We start from the raw sequence: 23,185 nt of genomic DNA, 5'->3' as shown, positions 1-23,185 counted from the left end.
GGACGTGATCGTTCCCCTCTGTTCGACATTGGTGAGGCCTCATCTGGAGTACTGTGTCCAGTTTTGGGCCCCACACTACAAGAAGGATGTGGATAAATTGGAGAGAGTCCAGCGAAGGGCAACAAAAATTATTAGGGGTCTGGAACACATGAGTTATGAGGAGAGGCTGAGGGAACTGGGATTGTTTAGTCTGCAGAAGAGAAGAATGAGGGTGGATTTGATAGCTGCTTTCAACTACCTGAGAGGTGGTTCCAGAGAGGATGGTTCTAGACCATTCTCAGTGGTAGAAGAGGACAGGACAAGGAGTAATGGTCTCAAGTTGCAGTGGGGGAGGTTTAGGTTGGATATTAGGAAAAACTTTTTCACTAGGAGGGTGGTGAAACACTGGAATGCGTTACCTAGGGAGGTGGTAGAATCTCCTTCCTTAGAAGTTTTTAAGGTCAGGCTTGACAAAGCCCTGGCTGGCATGATTTAATTGGGGATTGGTCCTGCTTTGAGCAGGGGGTTGGACTAGATGACCTCCTGAGGTCTCTTCCAACCCTGATATTCTATGATTCTATGATTAGGTGTAGCTCTGAAGCAGTCCCTTATTTCTGTTTCATACTCATTTCAAGAAAGTATGAGGGACTCTATGTACTCAAGTAAAACTCTCTTTTTGAAAGCAGAGCTTTAGGATTGGGTCTTACCTGTTGAAGCATGTTACCAGAAAGTCAAATTCCATATTTTAGACCGTGTAAGAAGGTATAAATAATATGGAGTGATGCAAATATGATAAATAATGGAATGTGATGTGGTAAGCTGTCTGAAATAAAAGTACTTTGTGCTCTCCAACTGCCCAACCTTGTTCTGTGATTCATGAACATGTAAATGCCACTTCTGTTTTGCTGGTTGTAGGGACCCCCTGCAGTGATAACTCCTCTAGTATTTACTGTACACAACAAGGTCTTTCACAAACCTGCTGTGGCTGTTGATCCTGACTCAGCTGTTGCTATTCCACTTCAAACTCTTAATTGAAAATATGATAGAAGAAAATATATTTATTAGCCAACACTTTTAATATGAAAAAGTAATTCAAATCCCTACAACTGTTCCGTCAAATGTTCTTGTGGGAAGGAAACAATTTAAACAACTTAAAACTTCTGAAGCCCTTGTCTGCAATGGGATTTTTAGCTACTGGGGTAGCTGTATCTGTGCAAATGGAGCTATTTACAGGTAGTTGTACCCTGTCTTCAAAATGGAGTAAGCCACACCATACGAATTATGCTGCACTTCTGTATATTGTCTATGCTATTCCTTTACTGGTGAAGCTACACTGATGCCTCAAAATCCAGTAAAAATATTCACACTACTACTCTCTAAAATGCTCCTATACTCTCCCTGAAAAAAATCACAGCTCCACTTGAGGCTTTATATAAGTTTATAGAAGTTCTAAACCTGAGCACTGTTTCTAGGCTTAGATCAGAATTCTCTCCTGTCTCCATACAAGAGAGAGCAACCATATTGGTTTGCTTCTAGAAGCTCATGGATTTAGTCAAATTCAATGGAATACTAGTCATGATCATTAATTAACCACAATCTTGGACACATTGACACCAACGTATGCATTCTCTCTCCACCATCTCCACAAGACCTTCATGGTTCCCTAATGGTGATGTGGAACTAAAGTAGGAAGAAAGAAAAATGAGCATTGTTGCGAGGAAAATTTAAGCAGATGTAGACAGCCCACTACAAGGAATTATTAAGGTGTTTTTTCTGTTCTGTTTCTGGAAAAAATCTGACTTCATCACCACCTTAGCAGCTGCTAAATTGAACTCCATGGTAGTATTGTGAATTTTGAATTGCCTTGTTAACATAGAATGTCACCACTCGACATCAGAATGAAGAAAAGAATAAGTTTATTGCTTTGAGGAAATAGCCCACATCCATGATGACCTCTTGGGATACCAAGAACTGAAAAGTGGTCATAATAAGCCTGGTACCGTGATAGTTTCCCTCTCTGCATATGGTCCCTTAACACACATGGAGGGCCTCAAACCACTGAAGGAAAATTCAGCCAACATTTGCAACTCTGATTCATGTCCTTTCTGGCTGGTGAAAGAGTGAAGAGCATCACTGCTATGTACTGTCTGAGATTGTCAGCAATTCTTTAGGAGAAGAGAAATCTGCCATAATCAAACCAGTACTTCAGTAACCACCGTTATGGGCCCCCTTTCCCATAGCAAGCAATGTCTGGTGGGTTTGCCATATAAAAGGAGGGCTTGTGGGCTCTCTGGAATGATTGCTTCACACAACACCCTCCCTCCCTCCCCCACACACCACATGGCTTCGATGAGGCTCTGAGCAGGGATGAGCCCTTTAAACTAAACACGAAGAGCCCAGTGTAGCTGGGTTTTCCCCCATCCCCCACTGCATGTGTCCGATCAAGCTCTGACTCACCAGAAGTGCCTTTTCCAGGGTCATGGTCCAAGAGCATGCCTTGGGAGTGGGGGAGGCTATTGGCTCCAGCATTAAGAATAGTTCCTGGCTAGGGGGGAAAACAGATTTCCCCACTTGCCACCTGTGCACTCTCCTCCTCCAAAAACTCATCCTCGTCGCTCCGTGCTACTCCCCCCTTGCAGGTGTCCATGGACAGTGGTGGAGTAGTGGTGGCGTCACCCCCCATAATTGCATGCAGCTCATGGTAGAAGTGGCATGTATGGGGCTGTGACCCAGAGCGCCTGTTCGCCTCCCTGGCTTTTTGGTACGCTTGCCTGAGCGCCTTGATTTTTATATGACACTGCTCTGTGGCCCTGGAGTAGTCTCTTTCCGTCATGGCCCTGGAGACTTTAGCGTACGTATTTGCGTTTCTTTTTTTGGAACGTAGTTCTGCCATAACAGATTCGTCTCCCCAACATACAATGAGATCCAATACCTCCCATTCGGACCATGCTGGAGCTCGTCTGCGAATCTGGGACTGCGTGGTCTCTTGTGATGGTGGACTGTGCTGATGGTGACCAAACAGGAAATTCAAAAGTTCCCGGGGCTTTTACTGCCTACCTGGCTAGTGCATTGGAGTTGAGAGTGTTGTCCAGAGTGGTCACAAGGGAGCATTCTGAGATAGCTCCTGGAGGCCAATAACGTCTAATTGTGTCCACAATACCTGTAACCTGGAACTGCGATCTCAATTTTAGCGCTACCTCAGTTGCCGAGGTGGAGTACAGAAATCGGATTAAAGAGCCCTTTAAATCGAAAAAACTGGTTTGGTCATGTGAACGGAATCAGTTTTATTTCAAAGTAACTCAGCTAATTCCGAAATAACCACATACTGTAGACCAGGCCTAAGACAGCATAGATGTGGAGGCAAGAGTGTGCACTTAGAGGGAGCCAGCATGAGGGGTGGCTAAGAGCTGGATACCTGGAACCAAGGACCGAGACACAGCAGGAGGCAGTGTTAGGGAACAGGAACAGTAGATCAGTGCAGAGGGCTGCTTCATCCTCTGTTGTGAAAAACAAATGTGATAGGGGAGAAGCCCAGTAATATGTTTTAAATATGGTGTAGCTTGAAGTCCAGTGAGAAATTTGAAGTTATCACTTTTGAGATTGCTGTTTAGATATGCCCTGAAAAATGTGTTAAAATAATGGGGAACACTCCAGGAAAAAGTGATTTATAAATCTTGAACTTTGAAACGAAGATCCTCCAGCGGGGTGGCCAAGCTGAGTTGAAAGGCCCACTTGCTGCTTTCAAGGCTATAAATTGTGGCTCTCCAAAAACTGTCTTTAAAATAAATTATATATTTAATTATGAATTTAAAATGCATTCCCAGCTGTATGCCCTGCAATTTTTAACAGATGTGTTTGAATCCTCTCTATCACTATGGGGAAGAGGTAAAGGGTGCTTGCTCCCTGGCTGCCTCTTACTATTTCCACTACTAGTTCCAGGATTAGCTCTGGGGTGAGCAGGGAGCACTCTAGTAGTTTCTATCCCTTCCTTGCTGAAATTGCTCATCAGTTCCCCTGCTGGCCATGTGCCAGGGGAAAACAATTACAGCAGCCAAAAGGAATGCAGGATAGGAATTGTAGAATATCAGGGTTGGAAGGGACCTCAGGAGGTCATCTACTCCAACCCCCTGCTCAAAGCAGGACCAATCCCCAACTAAATCATCATATGTCAAACCTGACCTTAAAAAACTCTAAGAAAAGAAATTCTACTACCTTCCTAGGTAACCCATTTCAGTGCTTCACCACCCTCCTCGTGAAAAAGTTTTTCCTAATATCCAACCTAAACCTACCCCACTGCAACTTGAGACCATTACTCCTTGTTCTGTCATCTGGTACCATTGAGAACAGTCTAGATCCAACCTCTTTGGAACCCCCTTTCAGGTAGCTATCAAATCTCCCCTCATTCTTGTCTTCTGCAGACTAAATAATCCCAGTTCCCTCAGACTCTCCTCATAACCCAGGAACTCATCTGGCTCTTCTTGAGCCTAGGGGAGGGTCTAGCGAAGATGCCCCACTTTGGGAAATGCAGATTTTGGAGAAGGGAAAGAGATTGGATGAGAACCAACAACCTCTTTCAACTCTGATTTTCTGTCTTAATGCAGATGCAAATTACAGTAACCTGGGGGCTGCTCTAACTTTTGCCACTTGCCAATGGTCTCCAATGGACCATACACCAGCTGAGACTAGCCAGGATGTGCTACAGACTCTATCCCTAAGAAGCCCCTAGGGCAAGGACTGCTAGAGGAAGGCATGGAAATTAGCTGTCCCTACTGGGCCTGGGGAATCCCTACCATGAGAAGTGTGCGTGTTTTCTGCTCACTCTGCACTGCCTGAGTATTGCAAAGGGAACAGAGCATAGCATGTATTCCAACCTATTGATTTTGACCCCTTGGTTTTTTAAAAGTAATATGTGGGCCCTCAAGCTGAAAACCTATCTGAAAAGAGTGAAAAGTACCTTAAACATTAAAGCTGGTGCTTGAAGTGGGCCATGTTTTAGTATTTCAGGGAACTGCCATATTTAAAGAATTTACTTCTCGCTTAAAGTAGAAAACTCAACATTACCTTAACTAGAGAGCTGCTATGGTGCTTTCATAATATACTGTATATACGGGGGGGGGGGGGGGATGTAGAGACCCAGTATTGTAAACCAGGTCAAAAATTACATAACATGTCATTGCTTGAATTCTCTCTAGGCTAACTTTATATATTAAAAACTCAACAGGGCCCTTGGCAGATGGAGTTTGACAAACAGAACTACAACCATAGCTAAAACATAACAAGAGTTCTCTTTGAAATCTCTCTGGGATATGACCCCTTTTTGGAATCATAAAATATATGATCAATTGCTGTTTTCTTTGCTTCCTTTAACTACGAAGCCAGAATCCTCTTTTCTGGCTGTCAGAGGTTCAATGTTGTTCTTTTATGAATGGAACTTAGAAACAAACCTCTTTAACTGATTCTGGATTGCAAAAGAGGTCATAGGTGCCACCTCCGTGGGTGCTCTGGGGCAGGAGCACTCACAGGGAAAAATTAGTGGGTGCAGAGTAGTGGGTGCTCTGCACCAACCAGCAGCCAAGTTCCCTTCCCCCTGCCCCACCTCCTCCTTCCCCCTTGAGCGCTCTGTATGCCCGCTCCTCTGCCTACCTCCTGCCCAGCAACTGCAGAACAGCTGTTTGGTAGCATTAGCACGCTCGGGGAGGGGGGTGAGGAGCGGGAACGTAGTGAGCTCAGGGGAGGAGGCTGCGAAGAGGTGGGGCTGGGGCGGAGATTTGGGGAAGGGGTTGGAATATTGGCAGGGAGGGGGTGGGGATTTTGGGGAAGGGGTTGGAATGGGGGTGGGGAAGAGCTGGGAAGAGGCAGGGCAGTGGGCGGGGCTTCATGGAAGGGGTGGAGTGGAAGTGGGGAGGGGTCGAGCACCCATGGGAAAGAGGAGAAGTCAGCGCCTATGGAAGAGGTGTTCTTTATTTTTTAATCTAATGCATTACTCATTGTCGGTTTAAAAATGTATAGCAAGTTAAAATGTGGAGGCCATGTAAAATTAAATAAAATAAGTAACCAATATTATACTGACTAGAATGGGGATGAGAAGGCAGTCATGAGAGTGGAGAGAGAGAGATCAGTATGAGCCTCAGATCCGCAAGTGAGCAGCCTCCTGCTGTTTGATGTAGGTCTAATGTGCTGCGTAGGACACATTCATTTCCCCACACCCCCGATTGGAGCGCTGTGCTTTAGAGTTTCTAATTTCATCCTACCTGAGTTTATGAGCAATGTCTCATCTATTTTTGAATCAGCTTTAAATTTCTTCCATCCTTTCTTTGATTTACAAAAGAAATTAATGCTAGAATGATTCACTATTAAAATCTACAGTATTAATCAGTGAAGCAAAAAACGCATCCTCAAGGGCTTGTCTGGAAGTGTACTGACCTGCCATGCACTAACTAGACATGTGGACCCTACTACTGTGCACTAAAAATTTGGTAGTGTGCTTTGATCTACTCCTGTTTCGAAGCAAAGTATATATAAGTGCATTACAGAATTTTTAGTTTGCAGTGGCAGAAGCCACACAGCCAGTTAGTGCATGAAAGGCTAGTGCATTGTAGATTTATACTCCAGTTTACCATGCACTAACAGTCTGTATAGGCAAGTTTTAAAATAGATGCTGATTCAATCTCTAGTCATACCCTTTCTGTTAATATGCTCATGGGTGTCCCCTTGCCCTGCATATCCATCGAAGGACAGGAAGTTTAAGTATTAAGCATCAAGAAGTTGTATTTTTCTTGATATAGCTGTGAGCTCTATGCTTCTATTTAGCCCACCCTTTTAATAATTATCCTTGTTATTGAACATGTTGTGCAAGAGATTTTGCTTCCAGTGCCCCAGTCTGACACTGTAAAAATTGTTTTCTGAAGCACCAATAGTTTACTGGCACAGTGCTTTTATGGGGTACCCAGTAATGAACATGGGTAAACACAGGAAGGGAGAACAACATAAATCATAGGATATTTGCTCTGCTTCAGTGCCTAGATCTCTTGTAATGTGTACCCTATATTCTTTTCCAAAAATGCTATTATCCCTGGATGATTTCACATAAAGGCTAATGCACAAAGTAATTCTAGTGGGGAAGGGGGTTGTTTTAGCTACTATTTTGGTTCACTGGTTTGATGTGGAACATTTCAGCCAAACTTCATTGTCTAAATGCATTAATAGTTCAATGCAGTTAATTAGTCAGCCATTACAATAACAGGATTGGCACTCTTAGGAAATAAAATAGATGCGAACTGCCCTGATAATAAAAGGTTGATTAGAATTAAGATAAACAACTTACTGAAAGACAAATGTGTCTTAAATAACTTTCCAGCTTTGCAAGTTACTTTTGTAACTCGATTCAGAGTAGCAGCTGTGTTAGTCTGTATCTGCAAAGAAAAGGAGGACTTGTGGCACCTTGGAGACTAACACATTTATTTGAGCATAAGCTTTCCTGAGTTACAGCTCACTTCATCGGCTGCATACGAATGAATGCATCCGATGAAGTGAGCTGTAGGTCAGGAAAGCTTATGCTCAAATAAATGAGTTAGTCTATAAGGTGCCACAAGTCCTCCTTTTCTTTTTGTAACTCGAGTTCATTTTTGCAGGCAGATATGAAATTAGTGGCACAAAAGAGTAAAATCTGAACATCCAACTCATTCTAGTCGTGCCCACGAATCCCAGGTTGAAAATCATTGTACTAGTGGATGTCCCCTACTGGCCTAGGTAACTGGAAACCACATCTACCCTTCCTTTTCCTGGGACAAGGGGGGGTTGCTTCAGAGATTCTTCTAAGGGTCTGTCTTCACTGGAGTCATAGTGTTAGTATAAGTTAGAGTCAACTCCAGCGTTAGCCTCCACTGAGAGCAGTCACCGTGCAGAAATAACACTGGGGCTCCAGTGTGTTTGCATGAGCAGCATAGACTCATTTGACTAGCAGGACAGAGTAGCTGTGTCCCCAGCAGCACTGCAGCTTTGACCCAGACCCCCTGACCGGCCGCTAGCTGGAGCTTATGGGTCTGGCTGCACTGGCGCTGGAGGAGACATACCGGTGTTAGCGCCCATGGAGCTCACGTGCTAAAAAATCCCACTCCCTCCTCCAGGTCTCTATGATCTCGGACAGGATCGTACTTGGGGAGGCTGGTAACTCCCTCCGCTCTTGCGCTGCTGGCTCCATGGCTATTTTTAGCAGTGCAGTGAAGACATGCCCCAAGAGACGCCCTCTCCCGATAAAACCAGCCAAGGCGCTTCTGAATGAGAGACACAGCCAGGCCCGTGGGGATAACTGTCAGCTCCTACCTCAGATTTACCCCGGGCCTATGTTCCCCTTCCCACCCTTTTCTCCAGGATGGCAGTGGGGTAGTAGCGGTGTCCTGCCGGGCGGGGGCGGCGGCCGCTCTCTGTTGAGCGGCCCCGCTCAGAGCCACATTCTCAGCAGCGGCCTCCTGCCAGTGGGGGGCGCTGCAGTGGTGCTGCTTTGCAGCCCGCTGGGCTCTTGCCCTCTGCCTCGCTGCGGCGCCCCTTCCCCACAGAGGGAGCCCGCCGGGCGGCACCGTCGCTCTCTGCTGCGCTGGGGCCGGGCAGGTACGAGGGCGGCGTGTGGGAGAGGGGCTGAGGGGCCTGGTGGCAGCCGTGGGGTGCCCCTGTGTGGGAGAGGGGCCCCCAGGCAGGGGAGCGGAGGCGTCTGGTGGCAGAGCCGGGGGTGAGGCAGGCAGAGGGAAGCGGGTGGGGCCTGGGCGAGGAGCGGGGACAGGGCCGGTGCGGTTGAGGGGAGCCAGTTGAGTGCGAGTTTCTGGGGGTCTTGGGGCAGAGGCTGGGATTGTGAAGGCGCAAGGAGGGGCCATGCGGGGGCAAGGAAGGAGTCGGGTCGGATGACTTTTGAGCGGGGATGACTGGGGCTCTCAGGGAAAGGAGGAGGAGAGATTGAGGGGGTTATGGGGAGACTGTGTGTTGGGGGGGAGGGGGAATATGGGGAAAAGGAAACACTGCTGGACGGGTGTGTGGTAGCATCCCGTAACAGTTAATGCCTTGAAGGAGGGTTGCAGTTACAAAAAGGTTGGGGAAACCATCTCAAGGAACACCGCGTGGCCGCGGGAAATGGTGCAGGTGGCGCTTCCCTGTCTGCCACTACAGAGCCCGAGCCGTGGTGCTGCCTAATGTTCTGGCAGTCGGAAGAGGTACAAAATGAGGTACAAAGCGAGGTGTGGGGGAGGGTGTTAGCCTAGTGTCCTGGCCAAATTCCACCAGTACAGTCTGCCTAACTAAAATTTCCACCTGCAGTTTCAATTGGATGCTTCACTTCATGTTCTCTTAAACAGCTGCTGTGTTCCACTGCTGAAATGGCTGCATTTCACTGTTGGTTTGACCTAGCTCAGTGGGGTATTTTGAAGCTTAATTCATGTTTGTACTGTGTCTTTCGGTTGTGGTTTTGAGGTTATTGGCATTTGGAATAAAACAATAAAAACCCAAGCCCTAGGCCTCCCATTTCCCCTCCAGGTTGCCCTTGTTGCTGATAGCACACTACTTCAGCTGCAAATAATAATTCCCACAATCAAAGGGGTTAAATGCAATTTTCACTACCAAATCCCACACCTGATTTCACTAAGCAAGTGTACTCTTGCCAAAGTGCTGTTCACGTGCCATTGTATGCAGCTCAAAACTTGTGTTGTAGTATCATAGTAGTCTCTACTTTTTTGGATGACTTCTGGAAAGCTCAGGCTTATACACTGCAAACTTGCAGAAAACATGCAAAGAATATTTAAAACTTGACTGATTGTCAAAGTGGAAAAAAAAAAGGAAACTGCTTGGGGAAATATGACAGGTAATGGTTAAATACTGTAGGACTTCATTAACTATTGGAGGGAGGGGAAAACCACCATCCTCTCACCACCTTTCAGAATAAAACCTGACATATATTACTGTAAAGTGTAGAGTGTCAGAAAATAGTGTTTACCCTTATGCGTATCCCTTTACTGTGTGTTCTATGCTGTATATGCATCGTGCGTCTTTGCCTCATTTCTTATGGCTTTCCTTCTGTCAGTGTTCTAGGGTTTTCTGTACATATGTTGTCTTCCTAAGTCTACATGGTGCTTTCGCTATGTGTAGATGGAGAACTGATGGTGTGAAACTGAGGTGGGTTGGGCTCGCTATGAAGCCTTGTGGCTTGTTGGGGGACAGCAGCGTGGCAGGGAGGCTCGGATTCTCTGTGCCTATGTACTCAGTCAGACTTACGTCACTTTCAGTAGCTCAGTTGTCCAGTGGCTTCTTAAGGTGGCCAGCATTGGCAGAGGCTTTACAGAAACGTGGACAAAATAAATAAATAAATACATGATGGACACCAGGATTCTCACAGAGGGACATATCCCCTAGAAAAGTGGCTCTGGTCATGGTAGTCCTAGTTTGTCCTGGTGTAGCAATAGGGTTAACGTGCATTCTGCCTCCTGCTAAGACTTCTGTGATCATAAATGTTGCTTTCTGGAAACAGTATCCTGAATTCTCAGTAATGGGGCTAACTTGATTCACTCCGGAAAGCCTGAAGCCAAAACTGTGCCTGCAAGTTGGGGCATTTCCCCCCTGTCTTTATGGTTGAAGTACAAACTTGAAACATTTTTTACTCCTAAATGTGCCAGGATGTATACACCCTTACTGTAGCTAATTCTCAGTAATCATAGTTATCTTGCTTATGCCATAGGCAGTTATGTTGTATAAATGTTGTAACTTGCCTGTTCCTGTGGTATTGTATATAATTTTGATTAGCATGTAGTATTGACTAAACTGGGTAGTGGTATGTGTTATTTTAGCAATAATGTTTTAAATCTATTATGATAGATTGCTACCTAATATATATGTATCAAATTTTGCTGCATGTCATAGAATCATAGAATATCAGGGTAGGAAGGGACCTCAGGAGGTCATCTAGTCCAACCCCCTGCTTGAAGCAGGACCAATCCCCAATTTTTGCCCCAGATCCCTAAATGGCCCCCTCAAGGATTGAACTCACAACCCTGGGTTTAGCAGGCGAATGCTCAAACCACTGAGCTATCGCTCCCCACATTGTCCTGGCCATTCAAAACTTAAAGGTGAGCTGCCAACTGAGCAGTTCTGAGTCAATGTACTAGAGAGCAGCAGTACAAATACATTCTCTCCACTTCATTACACGGTTTTCCATTCCATTCTGTAAAAACCAGCAATTGTCACTATCTTTCCTGTTGATGTCACTTCAGTGTTGAATTCTGCAGGGTTTAACATTATAGGGGAATGCCAGCAGGTTGAGTTGTCTTTATAAAGGCAACTAACTAGTACTTCTAACTAGTAATTAGAAGTGGGTGGGTGGGTGGGGGAAGTGGCAGGAAGACTGGGGGAGAATAAGGGTGTGGGCACCTGTCAGCCCCATATTTTCCCCTTCCATGTGACGGCATCTGGGGGATGGATATGAGCTCTTCACCCTACCTCTGCATGTGTGAGAGAATCTGGAAGGTTCCTGCTCATCTGTGGGGGTCTGACACCCTCTCCTTGCCCCTTCTCTTTGAGCCAGATTCTGGAGGGCGGCTTCCCTTTCAGGGGGTGTCAGAGCCTCACTTCCTGCTCTCCCATGTATTGCAGGATCTGGGGTTCCCTGCCTATCTATGAGGTATGGACAGCCCCCTTCCCCCAACACTTCTTTTTTTCACTAATGAGAGCCAGGTTCTGGAGAAAGTTTGCCTTTCTGGGGGGATCTGAGCCCCCCACCCTATTCCCCTCTCATGTAATATATGACCTGGGGTGCCTCATCCCTCTAAGAAGGTCTAAGCCCAGCTCAGAGCATGCACCAAGATCATACTGCTGACTTTGGATTGGGATGAGAAGCTAAAACCAGGTTTGCTTGTCATAGAAATTCTGCAGCTCTGGAGAGGAGGGATAGGAACACCCACTGAAATAAATGGAGCAATTCACATATCTCACAGCTATTGTTTCAGGCTGCGCTGCATTCATCTCCACTGGGTATTCTCTTTCAGTTGAGACCATATCATTGAGATGAATGGGACACTTCAACTTCTCCAAGTCTGCTATGTTGCTGATGGATATGTAGAGCCCTTCCCTTTCATTCGCCCTTTAATTTCATGCAGTATTATATGGGTGTGCCAGTTCAGCTGTAGCTAAAGTTGGGAAACGCTTCATGTTTAAAGGATGACTCTTACAAGTGCTCTAAAATCTGTGTGCTTTACACAGCTTGTTCTGAAATTTGCTATGCCTTGTGGGATTGTAGGGTAGAGTTAGTGATCCAAATGTAGAGCCGTTTAAGCAAGGGTTTCCCAAGATAACAGCCACCAGGGAAAACAAAACAAAACAGCATTTCCTTCTGTTCACAGATTCTAGCAACTTTGATTAGTTTGAAACCCACTGTGGGCAGAATCTAAGGCTGTGTCTTTACTGCCATTTTCAGTGCTAAAACTTTAGTAATTTGGGGTTGTGAAAAAACATCCCCGAGAGACACTATTTTTAGCGCTGAAAAGTGCCAGTATTGGCGTGCCCGGCGATAAAGCTACCACCCCTTGCTCAGGGTGGTTATTTTTTATTGCTGGGAGAGCTCTCCCCCAGCGATAAAGCATGACTACACTGCCCAAGTCACTGTGTGGCCACGCTGTAATGTGGGCGGTATAGACATACCCTAAGAATGACCTGTAAACATTTGGGAAAAATCTGCCTCTGACAAGGTTTTAGTTGTTTCTTTCTTTTGGAGAATTGTAATTTGAGTACAGCAGACTATTCAGGAGGTGCTGAAACTATTTTTTAAAAGAAAATAAATTATACATGCAAATACTCACTGGGAGGGGAGGTGTGGTTAGGGATGCAATAGTAGGTGAGTTATAGGGAGATGAGCGGGGTTGCGTCTGCAGTGAGGGATAGGGTATTAGGGGAGAAGACTAAGGCAGTGTCTACACAATGGACCCTACAGCAGCATAGTCTCCCATATAGCTGCTCGATGCCAGTGGGAGAGAACTCTCTCCCTGGCATAATTAAACCATCCCCAACAAGCTGCAGTAGCTATGTCGGTGGGAGAGCGTCTCCCGCTGACATACCACTGTCCACACTGGCACTTTTGTTGATGAAACTTATGTTGGTCAGGGGTGTGTTTTTTCACACCCCGACCGACAGAAGTTTTGCGGACAAAAGTGCAAGTGTAGACAAAGCCTGAATGGGAATGAGTGGTAGGGGTGGGAAGAGGGGCTGGAGATGTTCAGATAAGGGGGAGGGCATACGGATTAGGGGAGAGGACAGGAGGGGTTGGAGAATGTGAGGCGTACCAGAGGAAGCTGGAGGTTTTGGAGTGGGGCAGCCGTTAGCCCTGACGGCAGCCTCTCCCTTTCTGTGTGTCCTGGGATATGGAGGAACCCTACCCCTCTGCATGGGTCTGAGCCCCTCTCCCTGCCTGCTGTGTGTTCTGGGATTGGTGGAGCCTGCGGTTTTGGGGTGTCTAAGCCCGCCTCCATGTGAGTTGCTATCTAGGGTGAGAGTGGGGAGGACTGAGGGTAACGCAAAATTAAACATCTAACAACCAGAAAATGAATTGTTAAGGTACTGTTTCCTGTAGGGTGAGATGAGGGTTGGCCAGAGTGTAGGGGAAGGGGCACATTTTGGAGGAGGGGCAGACTGGGTGGGCTTGGCTGATGCAGGGGTAGAAGTCCCAGCTGAGGGTGGGTAGTGAGAGTGAGGGGCCTAGCTCTTTATGCTGCTTGGGCTACATAACCAAGGTAATGCGTGGCCCTTCAGCAAGCTGCTGCCTGTGATATGTGTACATAGCAGCATAGAGCAGGAGACAGCAAGGAGCAACTTCTTACAGGTTAATGGGCTTCTGCCAGCTACAGGCTTAATAGGATGGAAAGGAGAGGGAAAGCTTGAAATATTAGCAGGAGAGTGCTGAATGTTATGGGGAATGGCGGCTCGGGGCAGAGCAGGAGAGAGGGACACCAGTCTTTTCTCTCACATGCATGAAGTTACTGTAACCACCGTACAATAAAACTATCAAGGTTTTTGAGCATAGAAAATGGCTGCAATTTCTTTCATTGGCCCGATTAGCAGCTACACATCACAGACATTTCAAAGCATGAACGTTAGCCCCATTCCAATAACAAAATGTACAAAAAGGGGGTGGTAGGAATCATGTAGCAACCGTGTGGCCTTGTGGAAAGACAACTGGACTGGGACTATTCCTAGCTGTGCCAGTGGCCATTTGGGTTACCTTGGGCAAGTCACTTCACCTTTCCATACCTCAGTTTCCCATCTGCAAAATGGGATGATGATGTAATTTTTTTTTGAGATCTGCTGACAAAAAGCACTATGTATAAGCTAAGTCTTTTGATTGTTACTTAGCCACAGTAACATATAAATTGCAAACCTAGGTGAGAGCCACAACTGTGTAAATGGCCATTAACTTCTACCAACAAACATTTCTCCTTCTGTTTTAAAAACTAGGAAATTAAATGGCAAAAACCTTTGTTAATAACACAGTTAAGCTTGCCTGGTGATAGGTTGTGCCCTTCCAGAATGCTGAGCCCAGAAAACTGGGAAATCCAAAATTAAGGTACACATAACCTTAACTCTACCATTTGTGAGTGTTAACTGCCCATACCACATATATTTGCCCTCTGACTTTTCACTGAAAAGGAAAGAAGCTATCTTCATCTGCCCTATACTCTCTCTCCCTACTACGTTACTGACCGAATCCTACAACTTGTGAAATTTCACAACCATTTGATCGTCTGTGTGCATACGCTGATTGTTTTGGGGCATCGTTCAAAGAGGGCAGCATTAAGGTTATATGGAAGTATACCTTAACTCTGTATTTCCTGTTTTTCTGAAGTTTGGTGGTGGTTTTTTTCTGAACTTGACATTCTGAGCAACTATAACTCTATGCTAACTAATGTTTTTGCCACTTATACCCTACTCTGAGTAGGTCAAGAACAGGGGTGGGCAAACTTTTTGGCCTGAGGGCCACATCGAGTTTCTGAAATTGTATGGAAGGCCGGTTAGGGGAGGCTGTGCCCCCCCCCCCCCAAACAGCCAGGCGTGGTCTGGCCCCCGCCTCCTATCTGACCCCCCCTCCCCCAGCTTCTTGCCCCCTGACGGCCCCCCCCGGGACACCTGCCCCATCCAACCCCCATGTCCCCTGACGGCCCTCCCAGAACCCCTGCCCCATCCACCACTCCCGGATCCACGCCCCCTGGCTGCCCTCTGCTGCCCCATCTAATCCCCCCTCTCTTTTCTGACTGCCCCCCTGGGACCCGTGCCCCCCATTCAACCCCCCTGTTCCCCGCCCTCTGACCGCCCTGACCCCTATCCACACCCCCAACCCCTGACCACCACCCCGAACTCCCCTGCCCTCTATCCAACCCCACTCCATTCCCTGCCCTCTTACCACGCTGCCTGGAGCACCGATGGCTGGCGGTGCTACAGCCGCACCTCCCAGAGGACCAGAACAGGCAGCTGTGCCGTCCAGCTGGAGCCAGCCATGCTACCGCACAGCACAGAGCACCGGGTCAGGCTGTGGCTCTGCAGCTGCGCTGTCCGGCAAGAACTCGCCACCCAGAGCATTGCTCCGGCGGCTCAGTGAGCTGAGGCTGCGGGGAAGGAGAGACAGCTGGGGACTAACCTCCGAAGCCAGGAGCTCAGGGGCCTGGCAGGAGAGTCCCATGGGCTGGATGTGGCCCATGGGCTGTAGTTCGCCCACCTCTGGTCTAGAAGGCACACTGATTAAAACACCTATGCTTGGTTTACACTAGTGCTTTTACTGTTGCTGCAACTCCATCAGTACTAGAGCAATGGTGGGAGATCTGGAAACAACCTTCAATGTAGACATAGCTTTTGTCCTTTCACAAATGTTGTTATATGATATTCAAACTGTCATCCTTGTCTCTTAGTGCAGTCCCCTCAATATTTAGTGTTCTAAGAACACCAGTTTGGGTTGACTTCAAGAAATAGAATTGCTGCTCAGAATGGTTTTCAGCAAAAAAATCCCTCTTCCTATTGGAAATAATTTAAGCAGCTCTATATACTGGACAATGCCACTCGGCACCATTTCAGAAAGTGTTATTGACATTTGGTGGAAGATGGGCCATCTCACAGGTTTGGGAGGGGTCATGGGCATCAACAGGCTCTGTTCATTGCCTACAATATGGCTTTTAATTGTGGTGGTGTCTATATTTTGTTCTGCAGGCTGCATGGAAGCTGTTTAGAAGCAATTAAGTATTAAGTAAAGGTGGGGAGAAGGGGGAAAAAAAAAACCTTCTTTGAGTGCTTGCTCATGTCCATTCCATGCTAGGTGTGTGCACGCCGCGTGCACTGTTGCTGGAAATTTTTCCCTTAGTGTAGGTGTGGCCAACCTGAGCCTGAGAAGGAGCCAGGATTTACTAGTGTACCTCCTGATCAGCTGTTTTGTGGCATGCAGGAGGCTGTGGGGGGGACAAGCGAGGGGTGCAGGCTCAGGGGAGGGGGTGGGAAGGGATGGAGTGGGGGCAGGGTCTGTGGCAGAACTAGGGGTTGAGCAGTGAGCACCCCCCAGCAATTTGGAAGGTTGGCGCCTGTAGCTCCAGCCCCGGTGTCGGTGCCTATACAAGGAGCCGCATGTTAACTTCTGAAGAGCCGCATGTGGCTCCAGAGCCACAGGTTGGCCACTGCTGCCTTAGTGGTATCTGTTATGCTGGCTCTAGCGCCCTCTGGAGCCGCATGCGTATGCACTGGTATAAGGTGCACCACTGGCCCCGTATCATCTCAGTTGCTCTTTACTGTGCGTCACATTTGCTGGAACAACCTTTTCTTGCTCTGGCAAGGATTCTTTCCAGGGGTTTTGAACTCTTTCTTCAGTCATAGTGTTAATATTTTAGTGTATATAGTTTTTGTAAGTTATGATAGTGAATATAGTTGGTGTATAGTTCCTATTGTTGAAGGATTTTTTGCCCCAGGGACCGGGCATGCCCAGGGCTTTGAGCCTAGTGCCTCTTGTGGCAAACCTGTGATTGTGAGTGACTTGAGTTGCTTAAAGTGCTTGGGGGAAACTCATGTAAAGGACAAGTGAAAAATCTGTTGGGACTTTACCCCCTGCACTAAGAAAGACCAGGGCTAAAGGCTATCCTCCTGAAAGCTGCCCTCAGACCTGTCGCAGAGCAGAGCCACTTTGATTTGGCACTGAGTACTTTGGCATTGGTGCGAAGTGTCTCCCCAGTATGGAGTTCTTCCCAGCACTGTTCTCCATTCCCAGTGCCGAGGAAGAATCACAAAAAGCAGCGCACCAAGAGAGGCCATTCACTAGTGCAGAAGAGAGACAAGTGGGGAGAGGGAGTGAGACCATTGCCTGGCCACTCTTCTACCTCGGGACCCACGTCGGCACCGTCGACTCCACAAAGTCCAGTGCGGAACCCTCTGCTGACACCAGGGAACCACTGTGATACCAGTGGACTTACAATGCCATCGACCCCAGAGGATTTTCAGGTGGCTAGGGACCTTCACTCTCTTCCAGTCCCTCCAACCCCACTGGGGCACCGACTAGCTCTGGCGTCCAGAAGCAGGAGAGAACAGAGTGCATTAGGCGCCTTTCCAGTACTGGTTCCCACCATCCGGGGCAAGCCCCACCTGATCCTGGCATCCCACTCCCTGGCACACCACTGGTCCCTGGAATCCCGGCACCGTATGGAAGCAGGAATGGGTACCGCTTCACCATGGTAGCTGGGAGAGGAATCCTCTTCAGGGTACGAAGGGGAACCCTATATACTGCCGAAAGCCCACCATCGGTATCCAGCCTACCTCCCACTGAGCTTCACTGCTGGTCCTCCGACATGCCCCTGGCCAGCGGGTCACTGGCTGATGCAGTGGCCCTACTGGAATGCCCCAGATTTTCCCCAGGTACTGGGGCCTGCCTTCCACCGCTCCTACTCAGTGGCCTCCAAGAGACAGGCTACCACTTCTTCCTGCTCAGCACCGGATCCAGACTCCAATACTAAAGTCCAGGAGATGCCTCAAGGGGACATAGTCGAGACAGAGGAAGGAGCCCCTCCTCCAGTGCGAGCCTCCTCCTCCCCAAATGAGGCTGTTGCAGATCCCAGAAGTTTACTTCCCCAGGATGATTTCAGGGCCCATCAGGACCTCCCGCAGTGGGTTGCTTCAAACCTGGGCTTGGAGATTGAGGAGCTCAGAGACATTGCACAGCCTTATTGATGTCCTGACTGTAGCAGCTCCATCCAAGGTGGCCTTGCCCATCAATGAGGCGGTGATGAGACCAGTCAAGGGCCTATGGCAAACTCCTCCTTCTCTGGCCCCCACTTCAAAGAGGGCAGAGAAAAAGTATTATAGACCAGCAAGTGGGTTTGATTACCTGTACTCGCACCGTCCCTCCTGGGGTCCCTGGTGGTGTCTGCAGCTAACGAAAGGGACAGACAGGGCCAGTCAAGTGCTACCCCGAAACAAAAAGACGCTAAGAAATTGGATCTTTACGGAAGAAAGGTTTATTTTCTGGGTAGCCTTCAAAGACATATTGCCGATCGGCAAGCTTTGCTGGGGAGGGATGTTTTTAATCTATAGGACTTCCTGAATAAATGGAAAGACTCCCTGCCTCAAGAGTTGAGACAGGAATTTGCAGCCCTCCTCGAAGAAAGTAAGAACATGGCCAGACCTCTCTCTAGGTAGTTCTGGTTGCTGCTGACTTGGCGGCCTGGACAATGGCCTCTGTGATCATCATGAGTCTCTGTTCCTGGCTCCAGTCCTCCAGCCCTTCCCCAAGAGGTCCAACAGTCAATCCAGAACCTCTCATTTGAAGGCTCCTCCCTTTTCTTGGAGCAGATGGACACACGACTTCACGAACTGAAGGACTCAAGGGCCACCCTACGATCCTTCAGCCTGTATGCTCTGTCTGTCTCCAGAAAACACTTTAGGGTCCAGCAGCCTCCTCAGTTCTCGGGACCTCCAAGACTTGAGCCCTACAAAAGAAAAGAGAGAGGTTATAAATGGTGCCAACCACTCCCATCCACCTCAGCCTCCCAGTTGGGGCCTCAGAGATACTCCTGTGGGCCCAAGAAGGCCTTTTGAAGATGCAACCAAGGGTGCTGTACCAGTTGCAGTTTCAGATCTGCCCCCCCTTTCATTTTTGGACCATCTGTTCTTCTTCAGCTTGGCTTGGGCATCCATAACATCGGACCAATGGGTCTTGAGTAGAGTGATAATCAGATATACCCTTCAGTATTTATCCACCCTCTTCCCCCCCAACCTCCATCTCTGTCCCTCTTCAGAGACCCTTCACACGAGCAGCTCCTTGTCCAGGAGGTGCAATCCCTCCTATGTATGGGATTGTGGAGGAAGTTTCTTAGGATTGAGGTGGAAGGGGTTATACTCCCAACATTTCTTAATCTCAAAGGCAGAAGGGGGGCTCCAGACCATCCTTGATCTGTGTCGCCTCAACAGATATCTTAAGAAACTGAGATTACGCATCGTCTCCCTGGCTTCCATCATTCCATTCTTGGACCCAGGAGGCTGGTACGCTGCCCCCGACCTACAGAACATAAGAACGGCCATACTGGGTCAGACCAAAGGTCCATCCATCCCAGTATCCTGTCTATCGACAGTGGCCAATGCCAAGTGCCCCAGAGGGAGCGAACCTAACAGGTACTGATCTAGTGATCTCTCTCCTGCCATCCATATTCACCCTCTAACAAACAGAGGCTAGGGACACACCATTCCTTACCCATCCTGGCTAATAGCCATTAATGGACTTAACCTCCATGAATTTATCTAGTTCTCTTTTAAACCTTGTTATAGTCCTCACCTTCACAACCTCCTCAGGCAAGGAGTTCCACAGGTTGACTGTGTGCTGAGTGAAGAAGCACTTCCTTTTATTTATTTTAAACCTGCTGCCCATTAATTTCATTTGGTGGCCCCTAGTTCTTATATTATGGGAACAAGTAAATAACTTTTCCTTATTCACTTTCTTCACACCACTCATGATTTTATATACCTCTATCATATACCTCCTTAGTCTCCTCTTTTCCAAGCTGAAAAGTCCTAGCTTTTTTAATTTCTCCTCAAATGGGACCCGTTCCAAACCCCTAATCATTTTAGTTGCCCTTTTCTAATGCCAGTATATCTTTTTTGAGATGAGGGGACCACATCTGTATACAGTATTCAAAATGTGGGTGTACCATGGACTTATTATAAGGGCAATAAGATATTCTCCGTCTTATTCTCTATCCCTTTTTAAATGATTCCTAACATCCCGTTTGCTTTTTTGGCTGCCGCTGCACACTGCATGGACATCTTCAGGGAACTATCCACGATGACTCCAAGATCCTTCTCCTGATTAGTTGTAGCTAAATTAGGCCCCATCATATTTATGTATGGTTGTGGTTATTTTTTCCAGTGGGCATTACTTTACATTTATCCACATTAAATTTCATTTGCCATTTGTTGCCCAATCACTTAGTTTTATGAGATCTTTTTGAAGTTCTTCACAGTCTGCTTTGGTCCTAACTATCTTAAGCAGTTTAGTATCATCTGCAAACTTTGCCACCTCACTGTTTACTCCTTTCTCCAGATCATTTATAAATAAGTTGAATAGGATTGGTCCTAGGACTGACCCTTGGGGAACACCACTAGTTACCCCTCTCCATTGTGAAAATTTACCATTTATTCCTACCCTTTGTTCCCTGTCTTTTAACCAGTTCTCAATCCGTCAAAGGATCTTCCCTCTTATCCCACGACAACTTAATTTAGGTAAGAGCCTTTGGTGAGGGACCTTGTCAAAGGCTTTCTGGAAATCTAAAGTACACTATGTCCACTGGATCCCCCTTGCCCACGTGTTTGTTGATCCCCTCAAAGAACTCTAATAGATTAGTAAGACACTATTTCCCTTTACAGAAACCATGCTGACTTTTGCGCAACAATTTTTGTTCTTCTATGTTTCTGACAATTTTATTCTTTACTATTGATACATGATACAAAATAGAAATGTGAAAGTATGTATCTTCCATGGTCACAGAAGATTTCTCAGATCTGTAGTGGGTCATTGCCAGTATCAATTCCCTGCCCTTCCCTTCGGCCTATCAGCAGCCCCAAGGGTTTTTACGAAGTATATGGTGATTGTAGCAGCCTTCCTCAGTCAGCAATGTGTTCAGGTCTATCCATACCTTGATGACCAGCTGATCAAAGATCGGTCACAGGCTCAAGTGCAAGACAGGATCAGCCTGGCCCGAACCATCTGTACGGTGCTGAGCCTGCTGAATATGAGCAGAAGTCAACTCTCATCCTGGTTCAGAGAATAAAATTTATTGGGGCAGTGCTCGACTCAACCCAAGCCAGGGCCCGCTTCCAGACCATGGCAAACCTGATATACGAGGCCCACCCAATCACAACAGCTTGAGGGTGCCTCAGGCTGCTAGGTCACATGGCAGCTTGCACTTACATGGTTCATCAGACCTTGTGTGGGAAGTGCACCTCAACAATCTCAGGCCTCAGGGCCTCTGATCCTGGGAAGAACTCTTCCCCCCACATAAACATCAGGGAGCTCAGGGCGTTATGCCTGGTTTGACAAGTTTTCCTTCCCCAGGTCTCAGGCCAGGTGGTTCAAGTCCTGACAGACAATACAGTGGCCATGTTCTGTATCAGCAAACAAGGAGGGGCCTGATCCTCTGGCCTGTGTCAGGAGGCCGTTGGTCTATGGGACTTCTGTGTGAGACACTCCATCTCAAGGCGTCTCACCTCCTGGGAGCCTGGAACATGTTGGTGGATTACCTCAGCCAGTCCCTCTCCTCTCACCACGAGTGGTCTCTTCACCTAGAGGTCGTCAGTGTCATCCTCCAAAAGTGGGGGCCTCCCCAGGTGGACCTGTTTGCCACCAGGCAGTACAGAAAATACCATCAGCTCTGTTTCCTGCATGGGCACAGTATGGGCTCCCTCTCCGACGCCTTCCTGCTATTGTGGGCAGACCACCTACTGTACGCCTTTTCACCGATTCCTCTTGGTTCACAAGGTTCTTCTAAAAATCAAACGGGACAAATCAAGAGTTATCCTGATAGCACCAGTGTGGCCACACCAGCTTTGGTTTAGCACACTTCTGGACCTCTTAGTGGCACCTCCACTCTCACTTAACACAAACCTCGCCTCCCTGCAACTAACTGCATGGCTGAACCCTGAAGAACAGGCGTGCTCAGAACAGGTTAGACAAGTCTTACTAGATAGAAGAAAGCCTTCCACCAGGAACACGTACTTGGCGAAGTGGAAGTCTTTTACTTGTTGGGCCTCCAAATGGGATCTCTCTCCATCTCGATCTTCTCTTCAATCTCTCTTAGACTATTTGCTCCACCTGAAGCGGCAGGGTCTGGCACTCTTATCTATTAAAGTTCGTTTGGCTGCTATCTCAGCTTTCCACCTCCCCCCGTGAATGGCAGATAAGTGTTCTTTTACAAAATGACGGTCCGGTTTCTCAAAGGATTGGAAAGACTCTATCCTCAGGTTCGCAAACCAGTCCCCCCATGGAACTTAAACCGGGTCCTGCTGAGGCTTACAGCCCTCCCACCCCCTTTCGAGCTGTTAGCATCCTGCTCCCTACTACTTCTCTCTTGGGAGGTCACCTTCCTGGTGGCAATCTCCTTGGCCAGAAGTGTCTCAGAGATCAAGGCCCTTATGTCAGAACCACCTTACAAAGTGTTCTTCAAGGACAAGGTCCAGCTGTGCCCTCATCTAGCCTTTATGCCGAAGGTGGTATCACAATTCCACAACAACCAGGTGATTTTTCTACTTGTCTTCCCAAAACCTCACAAAAGCTCAGAGGAACAATGGCTTCATACATTGGACGTTAGGCAAGCCCTCGTTTTGTATATTGAGAGAACTAAGCCCTTCCGCAAATTCATGCAACTCTTTGCGGCAATAGCAGAAAGAATGAGAAGGCTATCTATGTCAATCCAAAGAATCTCGTCCTGGATAACTGCCTGCATTCAGGCTTGCTACAAACAGGTGAATGTCCCACCTCCAGCCATCAGCTGCTCATTCCACAAGAGCCCAGGCTTTGTCAGCAATTTTCCTTGCGCAGGTACCAATCCATGCAGAGCTGCTACTTGGTCATCGGTTCATACCTTCACATCCCACTACGCCATCACCCATAGGCCCAGGATGATGCCAGTTGTGGGAGAGCAGTGTTGCAGTCAGCACATCCATAAACTCCAAGCCC

General features: G+C 47.5%; 1 long non-coding RNA gene across 1 annotated transcript in view; it reads left to right on the top strand.

Annotated features, from left to right (window-relative positions):
* Positions 1–8,490: 8,490 nt before the first annotated feature.
* The window catches only part of LOC311526431, a 63,186-nt gene continuing 48,491 nt past the window's right edge, over positions 8,491–23,185 (top strand). The window contains exon 1 of the long non-coding RNA XR_014713007.1: positions 8,491–8,586. This is a non-coding gene — a long non-coding RNA (uncharacterized lncRNA). The remainder of the gene's footprint in view (positions 8,587–23,185) is intronic.

This window comes from Lepidochelys olivacea, assembly GCF_965140295.1.
Source record: "Lepidochelys olivacea isolate rLepOli2 genome assembly, chromosome: 9".
NCBI lineage: Eukaryota > Metazoa > Chordata > Testudines > Cheloniidae > Lepidochelys > Lepidochelys olivacea.
The sequence above is the reverse complement of the archived record's forward strand: the minus strand, read 5'-3'. Positions and strand labels throughout refer to the sequence as shown.